This window comes from Leuresthes tenuis, unplaced genomic scaffold (assembly GCF_036924035.1).
Source record: "Leuresthes tenuis unplaced genomic scaffold, fLeuTen1.0.hap1 SCAF_19, whole genome shotgun sequence".
Taxonomy (NCBI): domain Eukaryota; kingdom Metazoa; phylum Chordata; class Actinopteri; order Atheriniformes; family Atherinopsidae; genus Leuresthes; species Leuresthes tenuis.
In genome coordinates this window covers 13,639,618-13,654,938 of record NW_027325373.1, presented here as the reverse complement: position 1 = coordinate 13,654,938, position 15,321 = coordinate 13,639,618, and the positions used below count along the sequence as shown (strand labels likewise).

Below are 15,321 nucleotides of genomic sequence, written 5' to 3'. Positions count from 1 at the left end.
CCTATCTCAATTATGTCTGCAAGTCACTCTTCTTTTATGGAGGTCAGTTGAAAGTTAATGCCTCAACACAGATGATAGAGTATGATGGCCTTCTATTTTGGGAAAGAGCATTCCATTGTCCAGAGGCCAGCACTGTTTGCACTGGTTAGAAGTGGCAAGCTTTTCTGGATTATCTACTTTGCACAAGCATACTAATCTCATTAATTCCTTTATAACAGATTAACTCCACAACATATTACACTTCAAGTGCTTACTCGTCATTACGTGTGTATAAAGTACATCAGACGGTAGAAAAGCCGCACCAAACCTTTGGCATTATGAATGTGACAGATTATTTGTGTGTGTGGGTGTGCATGTGTGTGTGTGTGTGTATCCTCTCAGCTTGTATTAGGGCTTTCAGAAGGGAATTATTGGAGCTCATACAAAGGGTGGAGAGAGCAATGACTTTATAGAGAAGAGGTCAGGTGTGGACATGCAGGTTAAGGTCTCTTCAAATGTCACACCAGAGCCTTGATGCACCCCTGGCTTATTACTTCTTGTTGATGGGATGTCTGCGGGATATTAGAGTGTCAGTGTTGTTGATTATGAAGTTACCAACCTTTAGCAACTGGTTAGTTATAGTTGTTCACCGGGTTTCCTTAAGATCTATCTTTAGTTTAGATGCTTTTTGTATGCATACTGTAGGATAGTGACTGATGAGTCAAAGAGCAGCTGTTGCTACTGCATTTCCATTTACTAACACAACAATGCACCTTGCAAGTCACCTCCTACATACTGTTATTCTGCATAATTCTGCCTGGCAGAAACTGAATATTGTGTCCTATCTGCACACTAAGAAATCTAAGTACAGGAATGGTCCCAAAAAGACACATGCTCTGTCTCTTCAGTTGTATCCTATAGGGTACAACCACTAAGCCTTGACTCATGGTTTTTTTTTCGCTTTTCTTTGCCATTTGAAAGAACAATTTTGCATTGCTTTGCCTGTTTTGAACTGTAAGAGGGAGCTAGAATATCCAAAGGAAACACACATATGCACAGGGAATACATGCAAACTCCTGACCAGCAGCCTGAGAACCTTCTTGTTGAAAGGTAAACCACAACACCACTGTTTAGTGCACACTCGCACATTCATCTCGAGGGTAGCCCATCTATATCCCTTTGCTTTAAGGTTATCAAAGGCAGGGTTGTGTACACCTTAGTTGTCAATGATGATTTTGCACATTTGGGCTTATACAAGGCTGCACGGTGGTGTGGTGATTAGCACCGTCGCGTCACAGCAAGAGCGTTCCAGGTTCAACTCCCAGCTGGGGCCTTTTTGTGCAGAGTTTGCATGTTCTCCCCGTGTATGTGTGGGTTCTCACCGGCTACTCCAGCTTCCTCCCACCATCCCACCAGTGAGTGTATAAGCATGTGTGTGGTCATTTGTCTCTGTGTGGCCTTGTGATGGACTGGCGACCTGTCCAGAGTGTACCCTGCCTCTCGCCTGATGACTGCTGGGATAGGCTCCAACCCCCCCGTGACCCGACCGACAGATTAAGCGCCTATAGAAGATGGATGGAATTAAACAGAAGTCCAAAGTAATGACCTGATTGCTATTTTGGAGCTTACAGGGTAATTTTCCTAAGCATTTTTACTGTATTCAGTTGACCAACCTCTGTCCAACTGGCCTTTTAAAAGAACTTGCTTGCTTAACATTATCTCACCTTCATGGACGTTGATACATATTAAGTGTTTTATCCTCCCCGGTCAAATCTCCTGGCTTTGTTTTAACAGCTTTATCTCCCAGTCTCTCTTCTCATCACTCTCTGCACACATTTTCATATGTTTCAGTCTTCACATTGTGTCACACCTATTCCACTGCTGCCTCACCTGTCTTTGCATGCTCTAAAACACCCTCTATTTCTGTATTTTCCCGCTTTCCAATGCATTACCTATTGTGTTGTGTATACGTCAGAGTTCTCTAAATTCCTCTCACTTCCCCAACTCACTGCCGACATCCTTGTCTCCCTCTAAAAAAACACTCTAGCCCGCTCTTTGGTTGGAGAGGTCTCATGATTGTCATAACAGAGCCTAGTAAAAAAAAAGCAATAATTTCGGATTATGAATTAATGTGCCAAGAGTGTAATTTGGCATATTTATGAGAAGCTGCTTAATTACTAGGGTGGTATAACAAATGACTTCCCAGTGATTTATTAACAAATTAAACATACTGGACAGGACAAATGTAGAATTGAACATTTGAGAACAATAATAGTTGATCATCTATAATGTCATTCTGTTGTTTGCAAGGTATAGTTTAACAATCAATTGTTTCCTGGCAATGACATCCTTTTTTTTTTTTTTTTTTTACTCAGCAGCTATTTTGGCAGATGATGTTAGCTATCATTTTGTTTTTCTCAGCTCTGACAGTGTGACAGTGGAGCAAATGCACAACACCAGGATCCTGAAACCAAACCTTCTAACGAGAATTCATCTACAAGTCATAGAATTATTCAAACCTGTGCTTTTTTTTTTGTGTGTGACATGTTAAACGAATGGAATCATGTAGTATTTTTGTTGAATGTCTAAATTTTTACCATCACCTTCATTTTGATGTGCATGTAGTTTGCGCTAGTTGTTATTATTCATTTATATACGAAATCAACCGTTTGAATACTCCTCCCACCTTTTGTAAAGCTGCCTCAACAGAATAACACATTTTGATTCCTTACGCTGACCTTTTAATGTATTTACAGTTTTGAAATGCCGACCTTAAACTTCTTCACCTTTGAATGGGACGCAGCCCTTTAATGTCTAAGGTTCTAACGCAAGGCTTGAAAACTATTCAGATACTTGGCTGCTAAAGTGCCAAGAAGATATTTACACACAGCTCAACTATGACAGCTATTTGTCTTGTTCAGATGACACAAATCCCTCAAATTGTTTTTAATTCAAGGTTCCACGGCAACTAATTGGGAACATTTCCAAATGGGGTGAATGCTTTTGGAGGAACACTGCACTTGTTAGTGCTCTGACCCCCAGGACTCCGTTTTCATGCCTGTATGATTATGTGTTAACTTTCAAATTAATGAGCTAAGCCTTCATTTTGATCTCAGTTTTCACACCTGTAAGGGTTTTGACTGTATCAAGTTTATTTTACCAGAAAACTATTCACAAAGATTTACTCTGCAAACATCTGCCTAAGCACTCGAAAACCACCATTGTGGTGGTTCCCACTGCAGCACGGATCTCTTGTGTCTTATTTTGGTATGATGACACATACATGCTGGCTCACGAACTGAAAACAAAACAACCCTCACTGTTGCGGCTGGCAAAATGTAAAGAAGGAGCTGAAAGGAGTGTGGAAGCATATTGAAGCAGTCAGAAATGGACAGGAGGTATACTGATTTGGCCTCATGGCCCCAAGGTGTCTCCTGGCTCTTTGAGTGAACATCATTATGTCTGATGCTGTCAGTTTTGGCCCAACTGAGGTGTGAGTACTCTATTCTTCCGGCATTGAGCTGTCAGTTTCTCACTCACAACAGCAATCGCTTTTCAACTCCTTTTGCGTTTGGCTGTCCTTTCCCCTACACTGGCTCACTCCATCATGTGACAACAGTATAGACAGGTATTTTTCTCAACACTTAGTGAAATTGACTATAAACTGACATAGTGAGCGATTTCTAATTTTTTTTTAAAATGGCAATAGGCTGTTCTGAGTTGGCTGAAATGTATATCTTTTCTTTTTTGTATTCTTTTACACAATGACCTTTTTGCACTGTCAAGGCTCCTATCAGCCAGAGCAGTTCATAGAAATATAAGAGTTGGATTTGAAAGAAAAATGTCAGCCTTTAGTTCAAACGCCACATGACCCTTGTCCTTGCATTCTTTTCTTATGAACTGAACGGAAATCCTTCAGCGTTTTCTTTGACTTTTTTCGATATACTTTTCAGTGAAGTACATCAGTTTTTTCAACGAATATGAAATTGTATGCTTTTTCTTTTTTCCGCATTTACTTTTGATTTATTTTTTTTTCCTCTAAAAATTATCTTTGTTTGATGTTATAGAATCAAGATGTCGATGCTTGATTTTCATGCACTGTAAGTTCATTGCCATCTTCTCCATTTGAAAGCTTCCACAGTCCTACCTTCTGTGAAACAGCCTTCTTGGAAACAGCACATGTGCACACTTTTCACCTTTATAAATCCTCATGTGGGGGGAATTTAAAGGGGTAGTAGACAATCTTAGGAAGCTGCTGTGTGTTGCAGTTAGAACGCAGAAACACATCAAAACAAACCCAATCAAAACCTGAGAGTGAAAACTGAGGTGGAGCCTTTCAAACACCACATAAATCTTTCTATCTCAGATAAAGCAGACCAGTTTGGGCTCAAATTAGATCCATTTATTTCTGGGGATCTTTTTACTTGAAGGTGGTGTGTTAGTCAGAGGAGCAAAAGCTAAAACCTTGCTCACTCTGTTTGTTTTAGTTTGTGAGTTGGAAAAAAAAGGAAGAGAGCCGGTGGGCTTTGAAAATAACATCAAGTGGGTCGTCCAATAACTGGAAGGTTCGGAGGTTTGATTCCCACTCTCGCCGCTCAAAAAAAAAGATTGGTGGACTGACAGCTGGAGGGGTGGCACTCTACCATCTTGCCATGGCCGATACCCCCATGCTCCCTGGACGCTGTGATTGGCTGCCCACCGCTCCAGTGTATGGCATCTGTCTCCATGAGTAAAGTAATCTTATACCTTCACAAAGCAATAAGTGATTTGCTGCTGTATCACAATTTGAAATAATTTAGAGGTATTATCTACATACATTAAACCCACTTAGATATTACGTAACAGCATATTGACGGGGGTTTCTAGCGGTGTACAGAGACACTGTTTAGAAGTAGAGATCTTGGAGGAGAAAAAAAAAATCCTCAATGCAAAAGCTTCAAAAGTCAAAGAAAGGGTAAAATCAGGAGCAGCAGGGAGGTGTCACTCAAGAGTGAAAAACAGTACATGAAAGCTTTGTAAAAGCCCAGAAATCTCAGTAATGGATCACTTCATTCAAACATGTTCACCAATCACGTAACAGACAGCATGAGCTTTTAAACTCATTACTGTTTAAGATAGAGAAAAAATGAGAAAAGAAAAAAAAAAAAATGTTAGTGCCATTTGTGCACTTAGTACCTGTCGTGTGTAGTTTTTTTTGTGTATCAAAGTAACTTCTGACACTTTAACTGTGATTTTTGATCAAGATTAATTTGGAAAATTTGGCTGTCATGGAAATGATTCACTTCAGACCTAATTGTTTTCGGTATTTTGATCACTAATGTGTCAAACAATGATATGTATGCTAACGAGGACAGCTGATGCTTTAAACAGTTTGCCTGCAAAGTCAATACAATACAGTATGTTAAGTATTTGCTCAAAGTTAGGTTTGCAAGAGAGATTTAAGACTATTAGTTTTGCTTATTCCCTCTCTGCTGTGGACTTTTTTTTTACGTTAAGGACAGAGCCAGAAGCTTTACTTAGCATATTCAAAGCTGAATAATTAGTATTGTACACTATAAAATGCTAATAAGGTAAACCTAACCTACAGAAAAATCTAATGTAGTTTTTTTGTCAACTCTCTCCCAGGAAATGAATGATTGCGTTTTCCGAAATGTTGACTTTTTTTCCTTTTTTTTCTAATGAAAAAAGCATTACTGCTGATTAAAATGCAGATATTTATTCAGCCATTACATTCTTTAAAATCCTTATCAGAATGGGATGACCTGTTTATGAACACCAAAATGGTTTTACCTGTTAATATATGTTCTCTAACATATATTAACCTATTCATTTATTCATTTTTTTTTTGTTTTTTTTTTTGTTTTCAATTAAATCACAAACACAATTCGCTAGATGCTATTATGTCAACATGCGACTTGGGCCAAAAAGAGTCTTGCATACAGTAGTACAGCAGCTACGCTAATGCAGATATTTTGCAGCTTTTCTGCATCATACATCTGCATTGCTCCCTGGCAAAGACTGTGCTTTGTCAGAAAGCATTCGGTTTGCATGTGTCATCAGAAAGACAACAAAGCGGCTCTGGTGTTGCAATGGTTTCGTTTGTTGTTGTTGGCTGTTTCGTCTGAGTGTTTTTTGTCTTCCCTCGCCGTTTGCACGTTGGGGAAATACTCCGGCAAGTTTCATAGTAAAATACTGAAAGGGTGTTTTAGCTACGACCGCACTGCATTAAGCACTTTTTCACAGTCCTCCACGATGAAGCAGAGAGGAGCAGTTGTACCTTGTTGTTTTCTTTTCCCTCAAAAGTGAGAATTATTGTCAGCAGTGCAAAAAAACAAGATATATCTATGACTCTTTAGATAGATAGATAGATAGATAGATAGATAGATAGATAGATAGATAGATAGATAGATAGATAGATGTCTCTTGTAAGAATTCATGCCCTGGGTTTGATCAGACCTCTGAGATGCCTCAAAGCAGCCCTTAAACAAACCTTTCAACTTTCGTTTTTTCCACTCGATGCAGCTTCAATAATGGAAACCATCCACAGTGCACCCTACTGTGCAGTGCAAAGCATGATGGACTATGGAAAGTTTGAGTTTCGGAGAAGATTATTATAGGAGCGCCATAATTGCGTTCCTTTCTCATCAGTACTGGAATTGATATAATACGGTGGAAATTTGGATATGACGTTCAGAAGAAAGCCCAATTAGTCATGTTGCGCCAAGCGCTGTGGAGGATTTTGCAGTGAAATGGCGTGTTTGAGTTCACTGGGAGGACAGGTAGTATTTTACCAAAATGAGATGCAATAAATGCTGACAGTCCAGAGCCTTTCGTCTGCCACGTTTCAGAAAATAATAATCTATTCCATGGGATCTTGGCGTACGGAGTAAAACCCACAAAGCAAATAAGTTCTTTTATTTTTTTTTTTTGACTGACTGGACATTTTGTTAGATTGACTAGTTAATCAACCAACAAAACAAAATGAGCAATGTTGAAAACACGGCATTTCTAAAATCAGTTTGGCTCACTACTTATAGCTGAGCGAATGCCTGAGGGCATTTAATATTCTTGAGCTCGCATATTATGAAGGGACGACTACTATTCTCATCTTTGGCATGATAGATGAGCATAAAGATACAGCACTCCCTACATGGTTCAAATGGCTTCCTGATAATTAAGCAGTCATGGGTTATATATGACCATTACCGTGGTGGATAGAGGCGTATAGAGGCGTTTGGGGCAGCTGTAGCTGGTCTGGAATCAGCGGTTGCAGAAATGAATTTTCACCATGCCCCAGTACAAGCAGCATGATGCCACTGTGGGTAAAGACATTTTCAATTACTACATTAAAATTGGACAGAAGTCCAAGCAAGTTACATTTTATTTGCCCCAAGGTTTAATTGTTTCAGTCACCTTTTGATTTCTGTAATTTTACACATGCATATGGATGCATGATGAATACAGAGTATGCGGTAATTGGAACTTGTGGTTGCTGGCAGCTTAGGAAATCGAGACAAAAGGTTTCAGAGTCAGAAAATGTTAGAAGATAAGAAAAAGAGGCACGTAGAAGAGTGATTTGCTGGAGGAGCTAATTGTTCCTCAGTGTCATTAATAAAAAGCTTTCTTTTTTTTTCCTTTTAACTGCACCGTGGCATCGTAGCTCATGAAAAACTGATGAATCAAGCCTGAGACTCATTTTGCCCATTTTCCTCATTTTTCCTCAAGTAAATCACTAAAAAGCAATTGTGAAAGCAGTAATGAGAGTTTGGAAGGAAAACGTGCAATGCGTTTTTTCTTCTTAAATGTATAAAAAGTTTCTTTTGAGGCATCATACTGTGATTGATTACTGTAAAGTTTTATGTGTCAGCCCACGCATTCCAGTGAGGAAATCCGCGCACAGCACTGTAGACTGATTTCCATGCAACTTTCATGAAGGTGTCTTTCTGTAATCTATTCACTTTAATAAATACTGACAAACTCTTGATAAATGCAACGGTACTCTGATGTACTATGACTGTTACAGTAAAACAGACAACTCCGATATGTTTTTTTGTTTGTTTGTTCTTCGTTTTATTGCATTTTAGGATAATGATGGCAAAAAAAAGAAAAACCATTAAACCAGTCTGAGCTAAAGTGTATTTATTCTGTTCACAATGGCATTTTGGACAGATTTTCATCAGTTTGTGAAGTTTTAATGTTGAAAGCAACGTGTGTGAAAAGATAAGTGCCTCAAGAGAGCCTGATTTCAGACTGCATTACATTACCATTTGATGTCCCTATAGCAATAAGCAGAAATGGATTATTGCTCCTTTTTCCAATCAACTTCTGCAAAAAAAAGACAAAACATGTACATATTTAAGGTAGATTGGAACAATTAACCGATGGCATGTGACCTCTTGGGGTTCTGTTAAGAACCGTGTAAAATGTCCATTGTGTGATGCAGGTGTTTTTGTTACTGTCACAGGAACATCTGGCTGATATTGCTAAATGTTTTTGTTTTTTTCCCTGAATGTAACCACAGTTTAGTGTAGACGGTGCTCTTTTTGTCCAGACATGGCACAAAAAGCTGCTGTGTGAAGATGAAACTCTCCAAACTCCTGTACACTCTGGCAAATAATCAAGTCTAACACCACAGCCATAAACTTTTTACTCTGAATTTTTGGGTCGTTTTGAGTAGAGGTGCGAGATAGTTGCGAAGCCAGAGTGGCTGAGGGCAAATGGCTGTGCATGTTGCCACAACAAAAAAATACATAACTTACAGTTAATTTGTCAAACTAAACATAACTGAACTCAAGCAAACCATAAATAAGCTACATGCTCCCAGCAAAACATGGTCATGGTTCTCTTCTGCTCAGACAGAAGGACAGGGTTTAAATACCCTTAGGATCCTCATCATAAAATGGCTTACTTGGACTCTTCCACCTAGACAGGTAAGTCAGTTCTCTGCAGGTTTAGACATTACGATAAATGTACTAATTAGCAGTACACTTCTCCAGTGTGCCTTATGTAAACAGGTCTCTCAACCATAAAAAGTCAATAGAAAACAATTAATATAACTGAACAAAACCCAAACATCTTGCCTCACATTTGGTCTCTTCCAGTGATGTCACCAATTAGGTCAAAAGCTATAAATACAGGAAGTAATTCTGTGCTTCCTGCTTTTGACCCTGGAACTCATGGTGAGTACTCAAAAGTAAATATTCAAACATTTTTAAACAATAAAGAGAGTTAATTAAATGAATACTGGTGCGTTTTGATTTGATGTGTTTTAGCTGAAATCAAATGGAAAGCACAATCCAAACAAGCCTGGGATCGTTTGTGTCTGCTGACCGCTGACTGATATGTAGCTAAATTAATTTAAATCAAAACAGACAAATATGGTTTGACAAATGCATTTGAAAATAAATGGAGCCACTGTGCCACATACCATGGCACAGTGGCTCCATTTGGACTTCAAATGTTTGAACTACATAGTGCTGCGGGGTGAAGCCTGAACACATTAGTTCAATTAATGCTAAACTCCAGGACGGAAACCGTTTTTAAATGCAAAATGATTTATTTTTTCTTTTTCTTTCTTTATATCATTCTTACTCTTTTGTTCTTTTTCCCCCCCTGAATGATGGCTGAGGAAAAACAATCACCTCCTCACTGGCTGCCAACAGAGGGCTCACACATCTCACTCAGCCTCAGACAAGCCATGTGGCTCTGTGCCTTGCTCATAATGTCAATCACCGAGTCTTAACTTCCCTGAGCAATGATAGATTAGTAAATAATGTATTTGTTGCAAGCACTGGGCTTGGCTGATTTAGCATGCTGGCATTCAACCAGTGCGGAACTCCAGCTTGACAGACGTGTAGCTGTCAGAATTATCTTTGGCTCCTTTGCAGCTGCAGTTGGCCCAGACACGTACAGCGTACTGTCCCTGTGTTCACACCATACTCAGCCCGTTACCCCAGCGAATACTGCCATTCTATTGAGCTCCCTCAGCTCAGTTCACTTTGATTTATATAAAGCCAAATCATAACACCATCTGGGACTGCTTTGCTGAGTTCGTTCAAGACCTAACATTAAAAAGAGAAGCCCAACAATTGCTCCTTGAACAAGCACTTGGCAACAGCTGGGAGGCAAAAGCTCTGACAGAACCAGCCTGCAAGTTGGGTGGCTGTCTGCCTGAACCAGTTGGGGAGAGAAAAGGGCAGAAAAAGAAAAGATGAGCATTTTGAGAGACGACAGTCAGTCAACATTGTAGAATCGCTTGCTTTCAGTGGACACATTTTCTTTCCCTCTTACTCTCTGCTACTTCAGGTCCTCAAAAAGGTGACCCCCAGGTGTACGAACTCATTCCACAGTTAAGTTTTTTTCCGCTGAGCTCTCAACCTGCTGGAGGTTTTCTCTTCAGTTGGACATTTGGAGTTAGGTGCGGGATGATAAAAAGTTAAAGATTCAAGTGCATGTACTGAACGTGGTTTTATAAATGGACCGACACAGGTTGTCATTGCTAAAGGTAGCTCACATAGAAACTGCAGTGTTCTCACTTTTCCACAACATACAGTCTCATTGGGGTGACCCTGTAATCCACTGGGACACTATAAATGTATCCAGCTCCAGGAGTGGGTCTTGGTGTTCCCTATTCTGGGCCGAGGTCTTTTGATTCCTGCTGGAAGTCACGGGGGTCTTCTTTTGAAAGACTGTTTGTCCTCTCGCATAGAACTGTTTTACATCGCGCGTCCCTACTTTGGTTGGAACAAAGAAAATCAGTAAAGCCTCGATAATTTATGTCTGCATACGATTTAAAAAAAATAAAAAATTTCCAGTGTAGTGGTTCCTTTGCTTTTTGCACAGGTGTTTGCACATCTTTTCAAATGGAGATGCATGATTTAGTCTTTCCCTCTGGAATTCTGCCTGAGAAGTCGAAACTGCTTTTTCCTGTCTATGCTAATCTACACCTTGCCCACGTGTCCATCAAATCAGTGAATGACCCGTTTCATCTCTTTGCCAAGTGTTCCTAATCTAAGAACTGAGTAGGTGCAACAACCTTATCCTGTCAGACAGACTGCAAAAACACCTACATGAACGAGTAAAGGTTTTCTTTAGCTTTTTTTCTGGGTATTTTCGCCTCATTCCTCGCATGGATTTGAGGCAAGTGCAAAAAGTCTAATTTCCTTTAATTAGCCCATAAGGACGACAAGGGCCTTGTTACGCATCACTGTTAAATATACTCGTGTACAGCAAGTGACACCATATGCATAAAGGTCAAGGCGTTCTTTATATGTTCAGTTTGGCCCTCGCTCAGTCTCTTGTATCCATAGGGGAGGGGATATGGTACAACCTGCTTCTCATGGAAGCTTATTGGCACGATTCCAACATGTTCTCTTTCATTGCTGCTCTGTTCCCAGATTTTAGCAGGATACTAAACACATGGTCAGGTGCACTGGTGCTACTGTGATGATGGCTTGGGTCCAGGCTTTGGCTATGACATCATTGTAGTAAGGAGAGGACAGCTTCCTGCCATGTCATATTATCAGACTCAGTTGAATGTCCCTCAACAAGAAGGTGTATGTAAAATAAATCTATTTACATTCATATGGTGAATTGTTGTTGAAAAATGATATCTCAGTGAGAGTTCACAGTATTAAAGTGGTTATTTGCTTAATGCTTTGGCAATAATTCAGTGTACATCAGTTTATGGCCATTTATATTTTGGATTCTGGTTAAATTAAACCGAATTTCTTACTCTGTATGTGTAAATACTTAAATAAAAGGGGTGGTTGGGTGTGTTTTTAAAGAACAATTAAATTAATTTGAGACAGAAAGGAGATAAAGACTACATGATGCTCAGTAAGACTTAGAAACTGCTTCAGTCCATTCAAAATGCATCTACATTTTTTCTATTATTTACACTGGTTGGAAATCAGAAATTCTGTGCTCCCAATTTCTATCGACTTTTGCATAAAACCAGCTTGTATCACCTATAGGAAAGTGATGCGCTTTGGAGAAGACGGCAAAGCTGGTGTCTTTTTGCACTGCAGACAGGAAGTGACTTTTGCATCAGTCGGTTTTTCTGCAGTTGCACACGAAACACTTCAACATTTTGCCCTTGGTTGATATCAAATATTGCACAGTGTCAGGAAAATGGTAACATTTAATTGCTGCTGTTTAATTTGCAGGGCCTGCACACTGTAGTGTAGCTTCAGCCTGTAGGACTAAATGTTACTGCTGTGACTCTCCAAGTGCATGTCAAAGCTCGTTCTAGCGGTTTTGCATAAGTGACATTGTGGACTTGAAAGCTCACATGCAGCTATTGGACATTCAGCTGACCTCAGATTACAAACAGTGAAGATGGCATTGTTTTTTTTTTTGTGGGAGCACTGGGTTTTCTCCGTTTTGCGAATGAAAGCCTTGTCTACAGCACTTTTAGGTGGCGTACCAATTACAATGTGTTTCATCCACTCGAACAGTATATGTGGGTGCAAGTGCTTTAAAATACACAGCTCAGGACTGTCCTTTTCTGCATGATTATTGGGGATCACCTACTTTTTCTGTGATGTGAATTGCTTTATTGCATCCGCCCATCTGTGTTTTGTGAGTCATTTATCATGTACAAGGTTTAATGGGTCCGAGATGTATCTTTGCAACCACTGGGAAAACCACCAATAAGGCGGAAACCCATATAGAACATAGCTTTATTGGTAAAAAATTCATTACGATTTGGAACTTGGCCTATATGTATATTTGTATAAAAGAAACATATTGCATTTAGTTGGTTCTCAGTGCATTAAACTAAAAACAAATGGCCCTGTGTATGTGGGAGCATTGTGATGCCGTCTGAGTGGTTCTCTGAACAATTGTCTATTGATGTTTTTATTTTTTTTGTTATACTCTATACGCGTCTGCAGAGAACATTTTCAGACACAAGTGTGTTCAGACCAACTGATGCCCACCGCACACACAATCCTGCTACTTTCCTTTCTCACGCACACGACACACACCGAGTGCAAGCTGGAAAAGACAAATCTGTGTAATAGAGCATTTGTTCGGGTGGGCAAGGGTCATAACCAAAGCGAATTAGTCCCCTTCTCATTTATAGTTGCTGTGAAAGTAAGAGGGAGGGTGCTATTTATACTTTACTTTCTGTAGAGACAAAACTCAAGTGGTACATCCCTTCCATCTTTGTTTTTTTTTTTTTTTTTTTTTACATCCACTCACCCTCTCTTTCTATCTGTTCTGTTGCCTGGGTAACTGAGACCAGGAGGTTTGTGGAGCAAAAGAAGTGCTGAAGGGAGAGGATTACTGGCTAACCTTGTTAATTGATCTGCTCTTAACTCTTAGTGCACATGTATGTATGGATGCTCGAGTGTTCTGATTTCATGGTGTTATTTGAAAGAGCAAAGAGACCTGCTCAAATAGTGGTCTACGGTGGCTATACAATGACATAATGGCAAATTGTTGATAAATCTGAGACTTAATGTTTCAGTTTCTCTGGCAAAATGTTTCCGGGCCCCCTCTCCTCCTGATTTCCAAACACATTTGCACCCCTGTCAGTGCTATTTATCTTGGATTGGGTTGACTTTGGTGGGATTATTTTTGATAAATAACCAAGAAGGCTGTTGCTGATTCTGAGCGTTGGTCATTTGAGTCTGCCACTGTGTCAGAACTGGATAGTATATTGTCTCAAAAAGAAGAGCGCAGAATGAAAAACACCTTAGGTCTATTAACATTTTTCCATCTCTCAGCATTGCACATCATTCATTTCTGCTCTGGTTGATTCGAGCACTGTCCAATTCAATCTAAAATCATTTAGTGCTTATACATATAAAAAAAAAACTCCTTGGAAACTTCACACTAATGTGCATTTGTTCTACTGATGGAAAAGAACAGTGAGTCTGTTATAGATGTGGTGTCAGAAAATCTCTTAGGCATTCTTAATATCCTGTTTTTTATTTTTTTATTTTTTTATTTTCATTTCTGCATTTAATCATTCATTCATTGAGGTAGTCCTTCATTAGCGTGTCAAGATGCTCTGCCATTTTACTTTAAAGCACACATCGTGCAGATGGAAAATCACTTATTTTCAAGATGAACAGATGTTAGTTTTCAACAAGATTTTGTACTTAAGTAAAAAGAAAAAACAGAAAAGAGAATGCTTTGGTCAGTCAATCTGAGTAAGTTTTAGGGTTGATTAAAGAAAAACGATAAAAGCCACTTGGCTTTTTTTATTTTTGCTTTGAGAAAGCCTTTCTTTCTATATTGATGCATCACTCCATAGATGTTTGCTGTTGAGAATTACTCTATTGTCACTTCATATCACATTAACCTCTGGGATCTTTAAATATATGACCACCAAACATTTACGTTCTTCATCTCCATTGTCTTGTCCTATTGATTTATCTCAATAGAAGTGTCAGAGAAATTTCCAACAAAAGTATATTTGAACTGCTTCTTTGCCCTCCCTTTACCACTAAGAATTACAGATGTGTTCTGCTCGTAGCTGTTGATGACTCAAGAGGCAAACTGGGAACTTCTGTACAATTTGAATTGGACCTTAGAATGTTAAGGTGGTCTCAATCATTACATCTTTTCATTTGGAATCCTGTACTTCAGTTTCTTTCTCCCTCATTATATTCAAACTGAGAGACAAACTACAAGTCCCCTGTAGAGCTCTAACCGCAGGCTAGGTGAAAGCAAGTGTCAAAAAAAAGCTTTATATAACAAGAAATATGTTTTGTAGAACTGCTATTGAACTGAGAGCACGTTGCTGTGATGTGTGGAGCAAGGAGAGAGGCCATTGATTTGGTGTTTGAAGGAAAGAGCAGAAGGGAGGATAAAAGTGAGTTTTTGATTGCATCTGGCACGAATGGACAAAGACTACCCCTTCAGCTGCTGGCGATCGCTGACAGGTCTACTCTCACAAGCTGTTATGGCAGCACTTGGCTGACAGCTGCAGGTACAAATACAAGCCTCACTTCAAGCTAAACGACAAGGAATAACAATCTCTTCCGTCTAGGTTGCATGTGCTAGTTCAGGACAATAAGAACGTATCGACACATAAAAAATCTGTAAGCAAACATGCGTAGCTCCACTGCTGCCACAATTTTTTAGGGTAAGATCATTTCTTTCTCGAGCAGAAAGCAAAGTAATTCATTTCACAGCTTTAGTCTTGTTTATTCTGTGTTCTTTGAAATGCTGTAGAAGTTTGAATCACAGTACTGCAGAGAGAAGAAAATAATCTTTGTAATCCTTGAAAAACATTTTGGATATGTAGTCCCCGAGCAGAATGGTGAAACAAAATGAGTACGTGTGTTTGTCCACCCTTATTTTCCCAAGCACTGCTCTTTACGAGTA

General features: G+C 39.4%; 1 protein-coding gene across 1 annotated transcript in view; it reads left to right on the top strand.

Annotated features, from left to right (window-relative positions):
* The window catches only part of LOC140276620 (astrotactin-2-like), a 258,166-nt gene that overhangs the window by 45,196 nt on the left and 197,649 nt on the right, over positions 1–15,321 (top strand). The window lies entirely within an intron of this gene.